The sequence below is a fragment of the Zalophus californianus genome, chromosome 3 (genome assembly GCF_009762305.2).
Source record: "Zalophus californianus isolate mZalCal1 chromosome 3, mZalCal1.pri.v2, whole genome shotgun sequence".
Lineage (NCBI taxonomy): Eukaryota > Metazoa > Chordata > Mammalia > Carnivora > Otariidae > Zalophus > Zalophus californianus.
Window position 1 is genome coordinate 115,290,186 of NC_045597.1, and position 16,355 is coordinate 115,306,540.

General features: G+C 44.4%; 1 protein-coding gene across 16 annotated transcripts in view; it reads left to right on the forward strand.

The window, feature by feature from the left end:
- LYPD6B (LY6/PLAUR domain containing 6B) overlaps nt 1-16,355 on the forward strand; it is a 213,725-nt gene that overhangs the window by 103,114 nt on the left and 94,256 nt on the right. For 13 of the 16 annotated variants that reach the window (XM_027590075.1, XM_027590060.2, XM_027590076.1 and 10 more), the window contains one exon: nt 13,839-13,919. The exons of the other annotated variants lie outside the window; for them this stretch is intronic. The gene's annotated coding sequence lies outside the window, so the exon portion shown is untranslated. The remainder of the gene's footprint in view (nt 1-13,838; nt 13,920-16,355) is intronic. 16 annotated transcript variants of the gene reach the window in all.

Below are 16,355 nucleotides of genomic sequence, written 5' to 3' on the forward strand. Positions count from 1 at the left end.
AACAGGGACGGTATGGGGTCTCCTACCACTGTGTACATGCGTGCATGTGCGTGCGTGCGTGCGTGTGTGTGTGTGTGTGTTTCTGACCAAGGCAGCACCTCTATCTGGCCCTTTAGATGACGGCCTAGTGTTTTATGGGCTAGAACTGCTGCATACCCACAGGCTACAGGAACACAGCTCAATCTGACTGGAGAAGTCCGAGACGTTGCCCCCAGATGAGGAACTGTAAGAACAAACATCTGATACCTCTCCTACTTGATAGGCCTTCAAATATACCAGCTTTCCTATCATTCTTCCTTGATTTTATTTTTTTCTTTTAAGATTTAGTTCTTGCAGTTGCTCTTCTTGTCACTGTTTATTGATTGTGGTGTTCTTTGTTTCTCTGAAACAGGGTTTCTTAACATGAGATCTACGGATGGGGCTTCAGGGGTTCTCTGAACCCCTAAACTGAAAGCAAACTGATGTACGTGTGTTTACCTGGGCAGAGGGTTCATGAATCTGTCATCCTTAAGAGGGCTGTCATTCAAAAATTTTGAGAAACACTTTTAAAGTGGGTTTCTCAAAATGAAAATCAGTACTACTGATGGTGGGTCTGACCAGGGCAGAATTAAGCAAAGGGATTGTGAATTCCCTTCTGTCAGTCCAGGCCAAGATTACAATAGCTTTGGAGGGAGAAGCTCCCCTCGAAAGTGTGCTATGTGCTTGGGCTGTAGATGGAGTTTCTCCCTTTAGGGGATATGGGCGGTATCAGAGGGTATCAGCCTGGATGCTTAAGAAAGCAAGCTAGAGAAGAATTAAGGTGCTAACAATTTATATGGAAGATGCAAGCCCCAGGTGTGAGGACGAGGGAGGAGAAGGGGGACAGGGAAGAGGGGCTGCTTGGGTGTGCTGGCTGGAGCCTTTCCACAGGCCATGAAGAACCGTATCTCTCTCTCTCAGTAGCTTCTTCATCTGGCTCCAGCACCTCTCTAGGAGGGTTGCAAGGAGGGGCTATACCTCCAAATAGTCCCTGGTAGGGAGAAAGGAGGGTGGATTTATCTGCTGGCCTCACTCCCAGGTCCTTTTCATGTCAGTAATTTTGTGCCATGAGATGCCACCTCTGCTTTATCTGAAGCTGGCATCCTCCACCCTTCAGGGACTGCTCAGGAAGCTAGGTACTGCACTCCACAGTGTGGTAGTCAAGTCCTCAAGTGGAGGGGTGACCTGTGAAACTAAGGATGACAGTCAAAACAAACAGAAATTGGGGGATGTACTTAATGGAATTAGAGAATGTGCACAGGTTTTGTTCCTAGTAATAGGGGAGGCAGACCTCTGAACAAACAACAGGTGGAATGGGCGTGGGCGGGGGCGCGGAGCAGAACCTTCCCAGCAGAGGTAACCTGTGACCGGAGGTAAAAATAAGAGTGGAGGGGCAAGAAGACAGTCCTTCTGAGGTTGTGTCCATGCTTCTATGCATCCATCTGATATTTATTAAGCCTCTAGTCTGTGCCAAGTTGGTATAATGGGTGAACAAGAACAGACATGGTCTCTTCTTTCACAGAGCTTAAAATCCAGTGCCGGAGACAGATATTAATCATTTAATCATACTAGCAAACATAAAATTGCAACTGCGTTAAGCACTCCCAGGAGAATGAAAAGTAGACCACTCTGAGAGCCTTTATTAGATAGAGTTAAACACAGTGAGAGAGGTCAGAGAAGGCTTCCCAGGCAAAGCGGCTCATGGACTGAAATAGAAAAGACAGGTAAGAGTTAAGGGCAAGAGGAAGAGATGGGCGAGCTCTGTATATTGGGGGCACCATGCCCAGAGGCTTTGTGAGAGGATGGGACATGATAAATGTGAGCGTCAGAAAGGGGGCCAGTGCGGCCAGAGCAGATAGAGCACTGAGGAGAATGGCTGGGGAGGAGGTTGGGTATCCGGGGCCAGGCCACGCCAGGCTGTGTGAAAGGAGTTTCACCTTTCTCTGAGGAGCAGTGGAAAATTGTTAGAGAAATTTTAGTGAAATGTTGTAGTCATGTTAGCAGTTAATTCGGAAGACCCAGGCAAGAGGACCCTAGGATACTGTAGACCCTCTGAGCTCTGGACTGTTATATGAGAACAATGGCGTGTGTGTGTGTGTGTGTGTGTGTGTGTGTGTGTGTGTGTGTGTGTGTTTAAGAGAGGGAGAGAGAGCTGGGGGGAGAGAGGAAGAGAGAATCTTAAGCTCTGGACTGTTATATGAGAACAATGGTGTGTGTGTGTGTGTGTGTGTGTGTGTGTGTGTGTGTGTGTGTGTGTGTGTGTGTGTGTGTGTGTGTGTGTGTGTGTGTGTGTGTGTGTTTAAGAGAGGGAGAGAGAGCTGGGGGGAGAGAGGAAGAGAGAATCTTAAGCAGGCTCCATGCCCAGTGCAGAGCCTGATGCGGGGCTTGATCTCCCAATCCCGAGATCATGACCTGAGCTGAAATCAAGGGTTGGACGCCTAACTGACTGAGACACCCAGGTGTCCCCAACTATAGCTTTTGGAGTCATTCCTGTGAAATCCCAAGTATTAACCACCCCAGGGATACGTGAAGGAAAAGCAACTCCGGGAAAATCCCTCAAGAAACAAAGAATAGGCATTTGAAACTTTTGAGCTGGTAGCTGTGGGACAGTTCATACTTACTTGCTGGCCCTAGGGACATTTTTCAAAGTGCTGCAGAGCTTTCTCTAGACTACTGTCTCTTAGATTTCCTAGTAGCATTGTCAAGTAGGGCAAGAAACTAGAGGTACCCACATGGAAAGTTCTGTAACTGAATCTGGAATACCTGGAAGCCTCTTCCTGAGGCCCCGTCCCGCCAGTGGCAACCCTGGCTGATGGTCAGGTGAAGGGCTCTTCCTGCACAGTCCAGGGCTAGGACTGCACACAGGAGGATGCACAATCCCACGTTCTCAGTGGTTCCTCCAGAGTTTTGACCCAAATTCTGTTTGAGCCTTACTGTGCCCAAGCCCCCAACACCTGTTTTGCTTCCAGAAGCTTTGGGGATCATTGTGAGGCTAAAAACTCTGCTCAGAACCAAACAAAGCAGAAACCCCATGGTGAAGCAATTTGAGAAAGAACTTTTATCAGTCCAACTACCAAGTTACCTTTGGCTTGTGATAAACAGAATAATCCAACTCATTAACCCGGGAGAAGGCATCTCTGAAGGGCAGCCTTTCTGTCTCTTGAAAAGCTCTGAGAGGAATTTAAATTAATTCTTATTTGGCAGGAACTTATTTATGAACTGTGATTACCTCCAGTCAGAACAAATTGTCTGATGACTACAGGAAGCCTTGGGATTGGGTACAGCAGGTTTGGCTGATTACAAATGTATGCATATGAGCCAACATGTGTGTGTATGCGTGTGTGTATTTTCTAATCAAGTCAGCGATTCTAGTAGTCATGTGTCCTGAGCTGTGAGCAGTTTTGATTCTTCCTTTTTTCTTCAGGATATTTCTAGGTGGCTGCAAGAGCAGACCTCTCCTGACCCATTAATCTGTGCAGTTTCAGTACACAAGCAGTAATAAGGTGATATCTATATGCAAGCTTCTAATTCCTCACATTCCCTGGAGTGCTCGGCATTTTCCTTTTTGAACTGGACAGCTGCATGTGAGAAGTTGATTTAACACATCAAGTCATGGATGTTCCTTCTAAAAGCTTTTAGCTGCACCCTAGACCCCTGTGACTCTGGTAATACCTCTGAACCCTCTCCTCAAAAGAATGTCTGGGCTCACCCGCCCTTTCTCAGCCTGTCTCTTTCTGGCTCTTAGCTCCCAGGCTCTGTGTGAGTCTGGAGTTGCAAGACCTTTTGATTTTTCAAGACAGGTTTAGAAACAGAGATATTTGTGTGATTTTTTCCCTGTTTTTTAAAAAAACCATGCAGCCAAATTATTCTCTCTCCAGGCCATTGTGGCTTCTAGATAGTCATAAAATCTTCATCTTCCTTAGGGTCTCTGAGTTCCATGTGACTGTTTGGTTTGGCTTCACTTTTTCATGTGGGAGACTTTCCTCAAATGCGTGGTGATCCTTGGCTATCCTTGGCTGAAAATTCCATGTGAATGAGTGGGGTTTTCCTGTAGGTGATGGGTGGTGAGTATATATGGGTGTTTCTCTTTTCCAGAGAAGAATTTTCCAGTCTCCCAAGGGAGGGAGGAGTGAGGTGGGGTATGAAGGGAGGCAGGGAGGGAGAATGTATGTCTTTCCATAGTTGGATGCTACTAGGAGCAGTTGGTTTAGTATGTAGATTATTGCTAAGCTCCTGGTTTTCAGTTTTACACTTCATCCCACTGCTCCACTGTGCCCAATGCTTTTGAATTCAGAGAATCCTCTTGTTAAATTTTTCCAAAGCACAGAGCCCTAGTCTTCCATAGGGTTAGATGCCTTGCCTACGCAGGGATGAGGAGAGGCTCTGAAGGTTTTGAGTTGCTCTGTCTGCTTTTAAATAATCTCTGTTTTCAACCTAAGATCCACCCCTGCCTTCTTGCCACCTGGTGTCTTCAGGTTTGAACCTCTCAGGGATACTTTCTTTACCACTGGTTCCTTTCTCACATTCTACATATTCAAATCTCCTGTCCTAAACCCTAAAGTAGCTATCCCTCAGCTGTTCTTTTTGACTTCAAGTTTCAACACTGAAGAGTAGCTTACGTTGCTGCTCTGTTTTTCAAGCAAGTCACATGTGACCTCTCCTGCTAGGATCGCTACTAGTCCTTGAAAGCTCCTGATTCTCCAATCTTGTGATGTCTCTCATTCCTTCTCTTTATCACACTCATGGTGGTGGATTCTTGACCCTTGATCCTTCCTGTGGCTTCCCGCTCCCAGTGGCCTTTCTACTCCTGGCCACTCCTTTATCTCACCAGCTTGCTCCTCCTCAGGTGCTCTCTCCTAAATGTGTGCATCCCTGAAGGACTTGCCCAGGGCTCTCTTCTCTCTCTCCCGAAACAGACATACCCGGTTCCATGTGCACAGCTATTATCTTTAAGCAGGGAATCTTGGAACTGTGTTATGATTCCCAACCTTCATTGATCGAATCTAGCCCCTATAAATGCCTGTTGGAGATACTTAAGATGCCACAGAAACCCTCAGGTTCACACATCTAAAACCAAATCCATCTTCTCTTCCACAGCCAACTCTTCCATTTGAGTTTTCCATGTTTGTTAAGGATGTGACTGTCCTCCAATTCATTCAAGTTAAAATCCTTAGGGCTATTTATTAGTTGTGCTACTTCTCACCTCAGATTCTAATTCACTGTAAAGTCCTGTTGCTTGTATCCTCACAGGACCTCAGAATCTGTCCCATCTTTTGTTTCCATGTGCTTCGCCCATCCTTAGTACTGCGGCAGCCCTGCTTGAATCATCATTCTTGCTGCTCTTCCTGCCTCTTCTTTATCTTCTCTCTAGTTGGTCTTCTACACCCATGACACCCCAGTCCAGGTCTAGTGACATCAAAATGAACTGAGAGTTATTAAAAACTGCATATTTTTGGACACCTCCACTCAGTGATTTTTAAAAAAATAAATCTTAAAAAAAAAAAAGGTATTTGACAGAGAGAGAGTGCACGAGAGCCAGCACAAGCAGGGGGAACGGCAGGCTGAGGGAGAAGCCGACTCCCCGCTGAGCAGGGAGCCCGATGTGGGGCTCAATCCCAGGACCCTGAGATCATGACCTGAGTCCAAGGCAGACGCTTAACTGACTGAGCCACCCAGGTGCCCCTCCACTCAGTGATCTGCGATTCATTAGATCTGGATGGGATTCAGCAATCTGAATTTTTCAAGATACTTCCAGTGAGTAAAGCAAATTTCGAGCAATATTTGCTAAATGTATTATTGATGATTTTAGCACAAAAAGCAATGCTATGTGGTTCTTATGGACGTATACATCTATCTCTGTTTCTCTGTATAAACATGGACTAGAAGGATATTCACTGAAGGGAAGCGTTCATTTGGGGAGAAGGAACAAAATGGAGCTCAAGGATAGGTATGGTGTATTTCTCTTAAAAACTCTAAAGCCGCAGTGGCAAAACAGCAACATGATTTTATTATGTATAGAGAATTGTTACATTGTTTGTATTTTTCCTTCTGTATTAAGCAGTCTTGAAACTCTGCAGATGATTCCGATGCATACCCAGGTTTAGGTTCTGCAGTACCATGTAGGTGCTCACCTAAAAGTGCGGCTGTGACCACATCACACCTGTTTGAAAGCCTTCCAAGATTTCCATCTCCTACAGAGTCCACTTCAAATTCCTTGGCCTAGCGTTCGAGATGCTGGCCCACCTTTGTAGCACTGCTTTCCATTACTCACCATTCACTCAGTCAGTGGGCCAGAAAGCTCTGCTCTTCATGGAAGTGGGAAAACGCCATTTGCTTTCACCTGGCTCTTTTATAGGTGCTGCTGCTTCTGTACCTAATTCTCTTTCCTGACTTACCACTTTTTGCTCATCAAAATATTGTATATCCTTCAAGGTCTCTCAAGTTCTACTTCTTTAGGAAATGCTCACCCTTTTCAAAACTTCCGTTTCTGTATTTCCCCCAGGATTTCATCTCTACTTCTACGATACAGTATCGTATCAGTTATTGTTGGTCACCTTGTGTTTATCCCATCCTCCCCTGGTCCCTGGATGTAAGCTGCTTGAAGGCAGAGACTGTATTACTTACTCAGTATACCTTTTATTGATCAGATATTTCTGAGCACATGTTATATGCAAGGTGCCGTGCCAGATGATGAGGAAGACATACATACGAGTGAAGCAGGGTTCCACGCAGACTCGGTCATGAACTTTGTGACACGTGTTCACGTCCCTAAGGGGAGGGGAGGACAAGAATGCCCTCTCTGTCTGGCAGGCTTCTCAGTTTTAAAAGAAAGAAGAATCCAGTGTGGCTGATGAAACTCGTCAAAGACTTATGGATGAGTTTTCTTTTGCGTTGGGCCGTTCTGTGAAGACTTTGACAGGGGAACATAGGTCAAGATAGAAGCTTGTTGAATTCATGAATAAATCCTAGGCAGAGGGGCTTGAAAGTCTGGGAGGCCTTTGAGAATCTACTTAAGAGCACTCGGTAACTTACTTTGACCAGACCCTGGACCAAGTGGAGGGGACCTAGAGGTACTAGGCTGTCCCGAGATTGGGCTTCATTTGGTGAGGTGCCGCTGAAAGGCTGGGGACAGGGTTGTGGCATGATAGGGCACTGTTTAAAGCAGCAACATGTGACATGGTCCGTAAAGGAAGCTGGCAGAGCAGGTAGGAGACAGGGAATTCAAGTTGGGGCCAAGGTGGTCAGGCAGAAGGCATGGGAAAGAGGGGACGGGCATAAGCACTTCTGTAGGATAGAACTGATGGAACTGTACTTCGTCACTACAGATTATGGAGCTGAAGGGAACCAGGGAGCAAGTGGGTGAAGGCCCTTGAACATGACTCAGAGAGTTCATCCTGGGTCGTGAGTATGAAATGAGTCTATTAATATGAAGAAGAGCATTGGGAAGAAAATGGGGTTTTCTGGTACAGATGATGTGTTCTGACTTTGGATATTTAGTGAGTTTAATAGTACCCCCTCCCCCAACTAGATATATCTAAGTCCTAACCCCCAGTACCTGTGAATGTGACCTTATTTGGAAATACGGTCTTTGCAGATGTAATTAAGTTAATGATCTTAGGATGAACTCATGCTGGATCTGGGGTTGGCCCTAGATCCCATGATTGGTGTCCTTAGAAGAGGGAGGGCGATTTGAACAGAAACCCAGGGAAAGGGCGTGAGCAGACCGAGGCAGAGATGGCTGTTATGTAGCAGCCACCAGAGTATAGGAGTACAGAGGGTCTCTCTGAGCTTCCCGAGGGCATCGACCCTGCGGACACCTTGATTTTTGGATTTCTGGCCTTCAGAACTGTGAGAGAATAAACATCTGGTGCTAGTCACTAAACTTGTGGTCCTGTTATGGCAGTCCTAGGAAATAGACAGCTACACTCAGATTTTAGAACAGGACAAGAATTTATCAACCTTGAAGCTCCATCTGTAACTTTGTTGTTTTGTATGATCCACTGGATCCACTGGGGACATTCATTATGAAGATCCTGGTGCTATTGTGAGTTTGGTGAGGGAGTGTGGGGGTCAGGGGTGAGGAGGGAGTCGTGTTTTTGATAAAATGAGGCAGGTAGAGTGGATTTGCTTCCTTGCAGGGCATGCTATTTCAAAAGCAAGAAGCAATAAGTAATTGAGCCTTTACCAAGTTTCTGTTTTGTGTCTGACACTATGCTAGGCCCTGAAAAGGATGTAAGAGTAAGATTCCATATGGACTGTTGATGTGTCCACAACTCAATAATTGAAACAGAGCCATTAGCAAGGTGAACGTGTCATCACTTGTTAAGAGGTATAAGGAAGATTGAACTGAGTAGGGAATCTTTATTTATTTTTTTTATTAATTGGATACTTAAAAAATTCATCACTGAGTTTGAGGTTCTGTGACAAAGTCAACAGGATGTGTTCCTTGATTCCATTAAGGTCAAATTACCCCTTGGTTGAAGACATCATGCATGCTGATTTAACGGCAGAGCCCTGGAATTTGTAGGCTGAGACATCCTCCTTTCTTTTTTCACTTCCTTGCTAGGGAGGTGCTGTGCAGCCCACAGAATCAGCAGGGGGTGGAAGCACAGTCACCCTCCAGTAATGGGAACTAAATGAATTCAAGTACTATCTTACCTAAATGGCTTGACAAGTTCCCATTCGCCTGGCTAATTGCATCCATCTGCGCGCTCCTTTTTCTTCCAGGGGGCTGGGACTTGGCAGGCATGAGTGTTAGCTTGAGGGTTAGTGGTCCCCTGCTGCTGGAATGCACCCCAAACGGGACCCCCCAACCCCATCACTGCAGTCTGGAGAGGACCCAAGAGCCTTGTCTGCTGACCCCAGGGGTGCTCGGCGGCATTACTTCTAATAGATTTCACATTTGTTTCTGGACCTTCCAGGCAAAGCCATGTCAAGTGTGTGTTGGCTTGGGGAGATGGCCAGAGTTAAGACTGAAGAGCTTGAGGAGGCTAATGGAGCTGGGACATGAGGACACACTAGGTGATGACTTGTGCTTCCTCTGTCCCTGGTGACGTACCACAGACAGTCCAATCCATAGCGCCTGAAGCCAGACCCAATGTCTACCTATGCTATAGGGCAAACATTATCTATGCAGAGTGGAAATTAAGCTACGGTGTTCATGGCTCCCAGCACCAACAAAGACTTCAGTCAGCAATCCTGTATGAACTTCTCCAGTGAAGGAGAAAGTAATTACTCGTGAATCAAGTCTTGAGGCAACTGGGAGTCCCCTTATCCCTGATAATCTCTTGCTCCGGACTCGTTTCTGTAATGTGCAAAGCTCTTTGGCCCCCAGCCTCTCCTTTTCTTTTTAGGAAGAGAGGGAATTAAGGTTGGTTAAGGCATCTGAGCCAGCCTTGGGTATTGAGGCAAGAGAAATGAAGACTCAGTGTCTGGGCACACTATCCCCAAGAGTGTTTGTAGGGTGACTTCTGGTTAGCAGAGAGCATTTGGGAAAGACAGAGAAAGTTCCCATAGTTTTGGAGGTCAGAGGTCTTGGGGCAGGCACTAGTGCCCTGTCTTAGAGTAGGGGGTTCTTCAGGGTATCTATGAGGTGTTCCTACTTATCACTTTCTTTGGATTTCTAGATCACCCTGGTTGGGGATAAGGAAATGAATGAGAGCGCGCCCCTTGAGAGGTAGGAGACAGAGTGTCCCTGTCACCTGTACAGTCTCCTCCCTGGAAATGTAGGCATTCAGAGAAGGAAAAAGGGAAGGGCTGCTATAACAAGGACCATAGACTTAAGATTTCTGCTTAAACAGCAGAAATCTCTTATTTCACAGTTCTGGAGCCTGGAAATCTGAGATCAAGGTGTGGGCAGGTTTGGTTTCTTCTGAGGCCTTTCTCCTTGACTCGCAGATGGTCGTTTTCTCCCTCTGTCCTCACATGGTCTTCCTCTGTGCATGTCTGTGTCCTAATTACCTCTTATAAGGACAGCAGTCATAATTGGATGAGGGCCCACCCTAAGGACCTCATTTTAATTTAATCACCTTTTTAAGGACCTTATCTCTAAATATAGTCACATTCTGAGGTACTTGGGGGGGGGCGTTAAGATTTCAACATACGAATTTTGGAGGGAAGAGTGAAAATTAAGCTACGGTGTTCATGGCTCCCAGCACTAACAAAGACCTCAGTCAGCTCTCCTGAATCCGTGTTCTGTGTCCACATGGAAGAGGATACAGACGCTCAACTGACTGAGCCACCCAGGGGCCCCGCCTTATCTGGGTTCTTGTTTTGATCCGCTTGAAAATAGATCCAAGCCACGGGAAGATATTTTTTGGGGTGTTTGTGTGTGTGCATGAAAAAGGTCTGAAAGAATTTAACACAAGTTGGAGGATCAGAATGATTATCACAGATGAAATGTTCATATTCCAATTGTGCCCCTCATCCACTTCCAAAATGCATATAATTGATGTCCTGAGAAGAGGGGTAGAGTAATGACTTGGGACAGATAACTGAGTGTCTTCTCATTCTGAGGTTTCCCAATTAGGCTAATTCTGAGGTCTTTGTATTAGCATCCTACTTTCAGCCTGTTTGGGGCTGGCTTCTACAACCCATGGAAATGTATCCTGTTTCAGAGGCAATGGACTATTTAGCTAAAAACTAAAAAGAACAATCTTAACAGTGTTCATTTTGTTTTGATCTACAAAAAACTCTTGCTTTTGAAATCAGTCTTAAAAAACATACAGGAGGAACTCAAGGCTAAATTCTGTTTTTCTAAAACCACTTTTGTTGGTTGAATGACATATTCCCAGTTAACTGAACACAAAAGTAGTAATGAAGTTCAGCTCAGCCAATTGTTAACAATCTGGGGTGACAGCAAATCCTCCCAGCTGAGAAGTTTATGCTGAACAAAGTGGCCTAAATCCTCTATGGCTCTTGATTTTTGCTTGCAATTCCCTTGTCAGGGTGCAAAGATGGTGGTTTTTCATCAGCTTCCTGCGGACATCTTTTGATGACTCACACTGGGCCACTTTTGTGAATTCAGGAGTGTGGTGGCATCCCCCCTTCACGCCATCTGCTCTTTTATATGCTCTAAAGGTGAAACCCAGAGCGGAGTGCAGGTTCTCACGTTCTCTTTCAACTATTAAATTGGCTTGCTGGGAAGGTGTTGTGTGCTGCTCAGGACCCACGTGGCCACCCAGAAGACTTGTTCCCTTATGTGCATGTCTAGAAATAAAAAACTGTTGGATGGCAAGCCAGTTAGGGGGAAGATGTGCTTTTCTAGCTGATTCTGTCAGGGTATTTTATCTGTAGGGATAAAAAGTAGTGCTTCACAGGACTGCAGTTTCTCTGACTTCTTGACATCAGCTCTTTAGATAGAAGCTCATTAAAATGACATTTGATAAGCTTTAGTCACCAGGATATAAAGCATTACAGAGCACACTGGCCACATAGTGGGGATATTCTAATCTCATTTCAGCTTTAAGCATGAAGAACATTAATTAAGATTGTGGGGGAGATTTACCTAACCCTTAGGGAAGAGAAACTTAGACTTTTGTTTTCTTGCTGCTCCTACTGATTCTGAAACTAGGATTTATACAATTAATTGGTTCCTTCTGGAGTAGCACTTCTGACTCTGACATACTGTTCTTAGAATAAAGATAATGTTTTAAAAAAATCAGACCTCTCACATTGTCAATATTCAGTAATTGAGTTAATTACATAAAAGGTCATACCAGGATAAACACAATGTGGTATATACTAGCAATGGAATATTATTCAGCCATAAAGAGAAATGGAATTCTGGTACATGGCACAATGTGCATGAACCTTGAAAACATTATGCTAAGTTAAACACAGGCACAAATGGGCAAATATTACACAATTCCACTTATATGAGGTGCCTCAAATCGGCAAACTCATAGAGACAGAAAGTAGAATAGAGGTTACCAGGGGCTGCAGGGGGCAGGGCGGGTGGCCAATGGGGGCTCGTTGTTTAATGGTACAGAGATTCTGTTTGGAATGAGGAAAAAGTTCTGGAAATGGATGATGGTGATGGTTGCGTGACATTGTGAATATACTTAATGCCACTGAGTTGCACACTTAAAAATAGTTAAAATAGTAAATTTTTTGCATATTTTACCGTAATAGAAATTTTTTGAAAAATTGATTCTAAAGCAAGAAGGGTATATAAGACTTCTACAAATGCAAACCTATAAAAATTAAACCTTACCTTTCTCAGACATGTATTACCTAAACTTATAAACCTATCTGAGGGCAGTTTTGCTGTGGATCTGCCCCCTGATCAGCAATAGAGAAAATCTTTGCTCCAGGCAATTGCCAGGGACCACAGCCTCAGACAGTGTAGCCCACTTCCTACCCAGCTTTTCACTGGGAGAAATAATATTTCTGGGAAGTATCTCAAAGGATATAGGGTTCATTCATTGTTCCAGAAATTCTAATTTTTATCCCTGGATCAAGCCAGATGATCAGATTGCTATGTGCTTGGGCTTCTTTTTGGTCTTGCTAACACTTCAGTGAATTGTGTTTTGCCATCCTCTCTCTCACTGAGGGATGCAATAAGAAGCATTATAGCAGACTCCCTACTGTATATAGAGGCCCTTCTAATTAATTACTTTCCCTCCTGACCCTTCAGGGTGGATGATAAAGGATGCTCTAAGAATTTACCATGGGAAGGAAAGGGTAACAAATTGGGAGAAATTTCCTAATAACAAGGAAAAGCTAACACTTTTGAAGTGTGTACATTGTACTTAGAGTCAGTGTGATTGTGTCTCTTCATTGCTTTGGCCACTAGGATGCTCAGAGCCTAATTTATGAACTACATCAAGTAATAGTTTAAAACCTTACAAAATACATTTCTTTGGACTATTCGTCATGCTCTAGTCTCTTTTTTGTTTTGTCTTCTTCACATCGTATACATATTTTATAAGTTAACTCATTCTTTCTTGACCTTAGATGGTGTATTAGGGTTCTCTAGAGAATCCTGACCAATAGGGTGTGTGTGTGTGTGTGTGTGTGTGTGTGTGTGTGTGTGTGTGTGTCTGTCTGTCTAGTAATGGATCAACAAAGTCTACTGATTTAAATGTTAATCATATCTAAAAAATACCTCTACAACAATTATCTAGACTTGGGTTTGACCAAACCACCAGGCACCATAGCCTAGTCAAGTTGATTAAGCACAAAATTAACCATCGCAGATTAGGGCCATAAATATACAAGAGAGTTTCCTTAAAATGGGCCATAAGTGTGGTCTTTCCCATGTGCTGCTTTGAGTGCATGTAGAAGAAAGTTGCATTTCCCTTCCACCCCCTCATCTAGGTTCAAGTCTCATGTTGTCATCATTTCATTAGCTGGTAGGGCTGTCTTCCAAAGCAGGGTTAGTTACATGGCATAGAGTCTTCATTGTGTGTGGATGTGTTGAGTGTGTGGATGTGTGAATGCTCTGACCTGCCAACGTACCCTGACATATGTAAGTGTTATACAGAGTTCTGCCAGCTCCTTGGTAAACAGCCATTTTTGCTGAGGGACGTGATGAGGTATATGATTTCATCAATTATTACCATTCCCAATTAGATGGGCCCCAGGTGTGTGTTAATAAAATGTTAGCTCACTCTCTGCAGCTCGAACAGCTCCACCTGACTTGATTCCAGGGATTTCATGCATTTGATATTGTTCAGTTGACTATGTTGCTGCTGTTGTGGTCTGAAAGGTCTTCAAATGTCCGGAGACCTGCTTTTTTGTTAGAAAACATTCCAGTTGTTGAGGAATGTAATGCATTGCCTGCAGTAGTTCTTACCTTATCTTTTTGTCTTTGGTAGGCTGGTTACTTTGTGTGGGCAGAGACCTCTTCACGGTCAGTCGGAGAGAGGAGCCTGACCACCGTGCTCACCTCTCTGGAGGTAAGGATGGAAGCGATGACGGACTTTGTTCTTCGTTTGGGAGCTCTGGGTTAGGTGATCAGGGATCCGGGCAGACTCTGGAAATCTTGGGACTCTGTCCTTTTCCTGTCTCCTGGGTGATTTGCCAGATTTTCTGGCCCATCCTCACCATGCGCTTCTCACTGTGGTCCTGGGATTTGGAAGGCAGATTTTGGCTTACGTCCTATTTTTTGGTGAACCCAAGGAGGGAGTGAGTCCTCATGCCCAGGGAATGACTAGCGGATGAAAGACTCCTCTGTTTCCCACGTAATACACTAATTTGGTCAATTACAAGAGAATGTTCCATAGTTACCATCCCAGTGATGGGGGCAGGAATATGTGGGGGATAGGGAGTGATGTTCAGAAGTGTCTAGATCAAATGAAATACATTGCTAAGTCTACTTAGGAAGTGCATGCACTAATTATTGAGCATTTGTAATTATAGGACATTTAAATGTTAAGGATTAGAAAATCTTTCCTGATCCAAAATAGGATGAAAGTGTTACTCCAACAGAAGATGCAATAGCATCTCTTTGGGCATGTTTAAAGTTGTACGTTTTACTGATGACTGCTTTTCACTTCATTCATGTGCCCTTTCTGTTTTGGGTGTGATGCTTAATGTACATGTTGACCAGATCAGTTGTTGGACCTGTCTCTATTTTCTCAGTGAAAAAAAACTGAATCTGAGATCTAGTTTTCTCTGGTCAGGCTGCCAAGGCTGGCGAATGTCTTTTTGAGGCCTCAGGGACCCGAGCCTGGTCTGCTGAGGAGTCTTCTTCCTGATGTGGGCTATTGGCTCCCAGCCCCGAAGCCCTCTGCTTTGCAAACAGACCTCCCACCTTGCATCTAATGGGTGAGGGAGGCAGCCTCCAAAGGAAGTTGTCTGAGATTGTGAGCTGATGGAGCCAGAAATCTTCTTGTTTCTTGTCTAAAGAGCAGATAGAATCATTAGCATCCATGTTTGTTAAAGATAATTACAAGTTTCAAGAATTCTGTAGAATATCTACTGAGATGGTTTACTGCTTGCCTTTTTTTTTTTTTTTTTTAAAGGATGACATTGTATTCTCCTAATTAGGCCCAAGAAAACAAGCAGGAATCTGTATGTTATCACCATTTCCCTCCGGGCATATTGGGTGGTGTGTAAGCTCTTACTTCAACTGAAGAGTCTATTATTAATAAACCCAGAGAGTATGGAGATCGGAGGAGGGACGGTCCAGCAATAAGATGCGTGGAGAGCATTGGGCTGTCTTCCAAAGCAAGGAAACTTAATGCATTTTTTTTTAAAGATTTTATTTATTTATTTGAGAGAGAATGAGAGAGAGCACATGAGAGGGGGGAGGGTCAGAGGGAGAAGCAGACTCCTTGCCGAGCAGGGAGCCCGATGCGGGACTCCATCCAGGGACTCCAGGATCATGACCTGAGCTGAAGGCGGTTGCTTAACCAACTGAGCCACCCAGGCGCCCGGAAACTTAATGCATTTTTAGTTACAGTGTTAAACACAGTGCTAGGAACATCCTAATGCTGGTAATCATAATAATGATGATAACAATGGCAATAAAAAATAATAACTGTGATATTAGACATCTCTATCACCATCATCATGACAGCTATCATTTGCTGGCTCCTACTTTCTGCCAGGCACTAGACTAAACATTTTGTTTGCATTATTCTCGATCTGCATGGCATTCCTATGAAGAAGGTCCTATTCATACCCATCTTTTAGGGTTGAGGGAACTGAGGGTTAAAGGTTGATTTGTTTGAGAGGGAGAGAGAGTGCGTGCATATGCACGCAAGTGCACAACAGTGGGGCAGGAGCAGAGGAAAAGAATCTCAAGCAGGCTCCCGGCTGAGCATGGAGCCCCATATCATGACCCTGAAATCAGGACCTGAGCCAAAATCAAGAGTCAGGCACTTAACCGACTGAGCCACCCAGGCACTCCCAGGAAACAGGTTTTTATAGAAAGAGTAGGTAAGTTGCCCAAAGTTAGCTAGCCAAGCCAAAAGTGGTAGATCAGGAATATGACCGACTGAAGAGCACAAAACAGGGGCCAAGCACACGGTGAGGCTTTGACCCACATGTGAATATGCAGGGCTGGCCCTCCACGTGACTTTCACTCTTGCCCCTGCTCACATGCCCTTTGCCCTCTGACCACCACTGATATTGTATCTCTTCTGCATCGAGTAGCCAAAACATTAAAAAACATGTAAGTAGTTCAAGAATGTTGAAGAATATTTGGCCTGTAAGGAACCCAGAAAGAATGAAGAATAAAACTCACCCGGGGTTAAAAAATGCCAGCTTTATAGTCATGAACACGTTAGTGTGTTTTGCTACTATTTTTACCTTTGTGTGGTTTATTCACATAGTACGTATTTAAGTTTTGAAGTTTAAATCTAACATAAGTATTTTCTTGTGCCTTT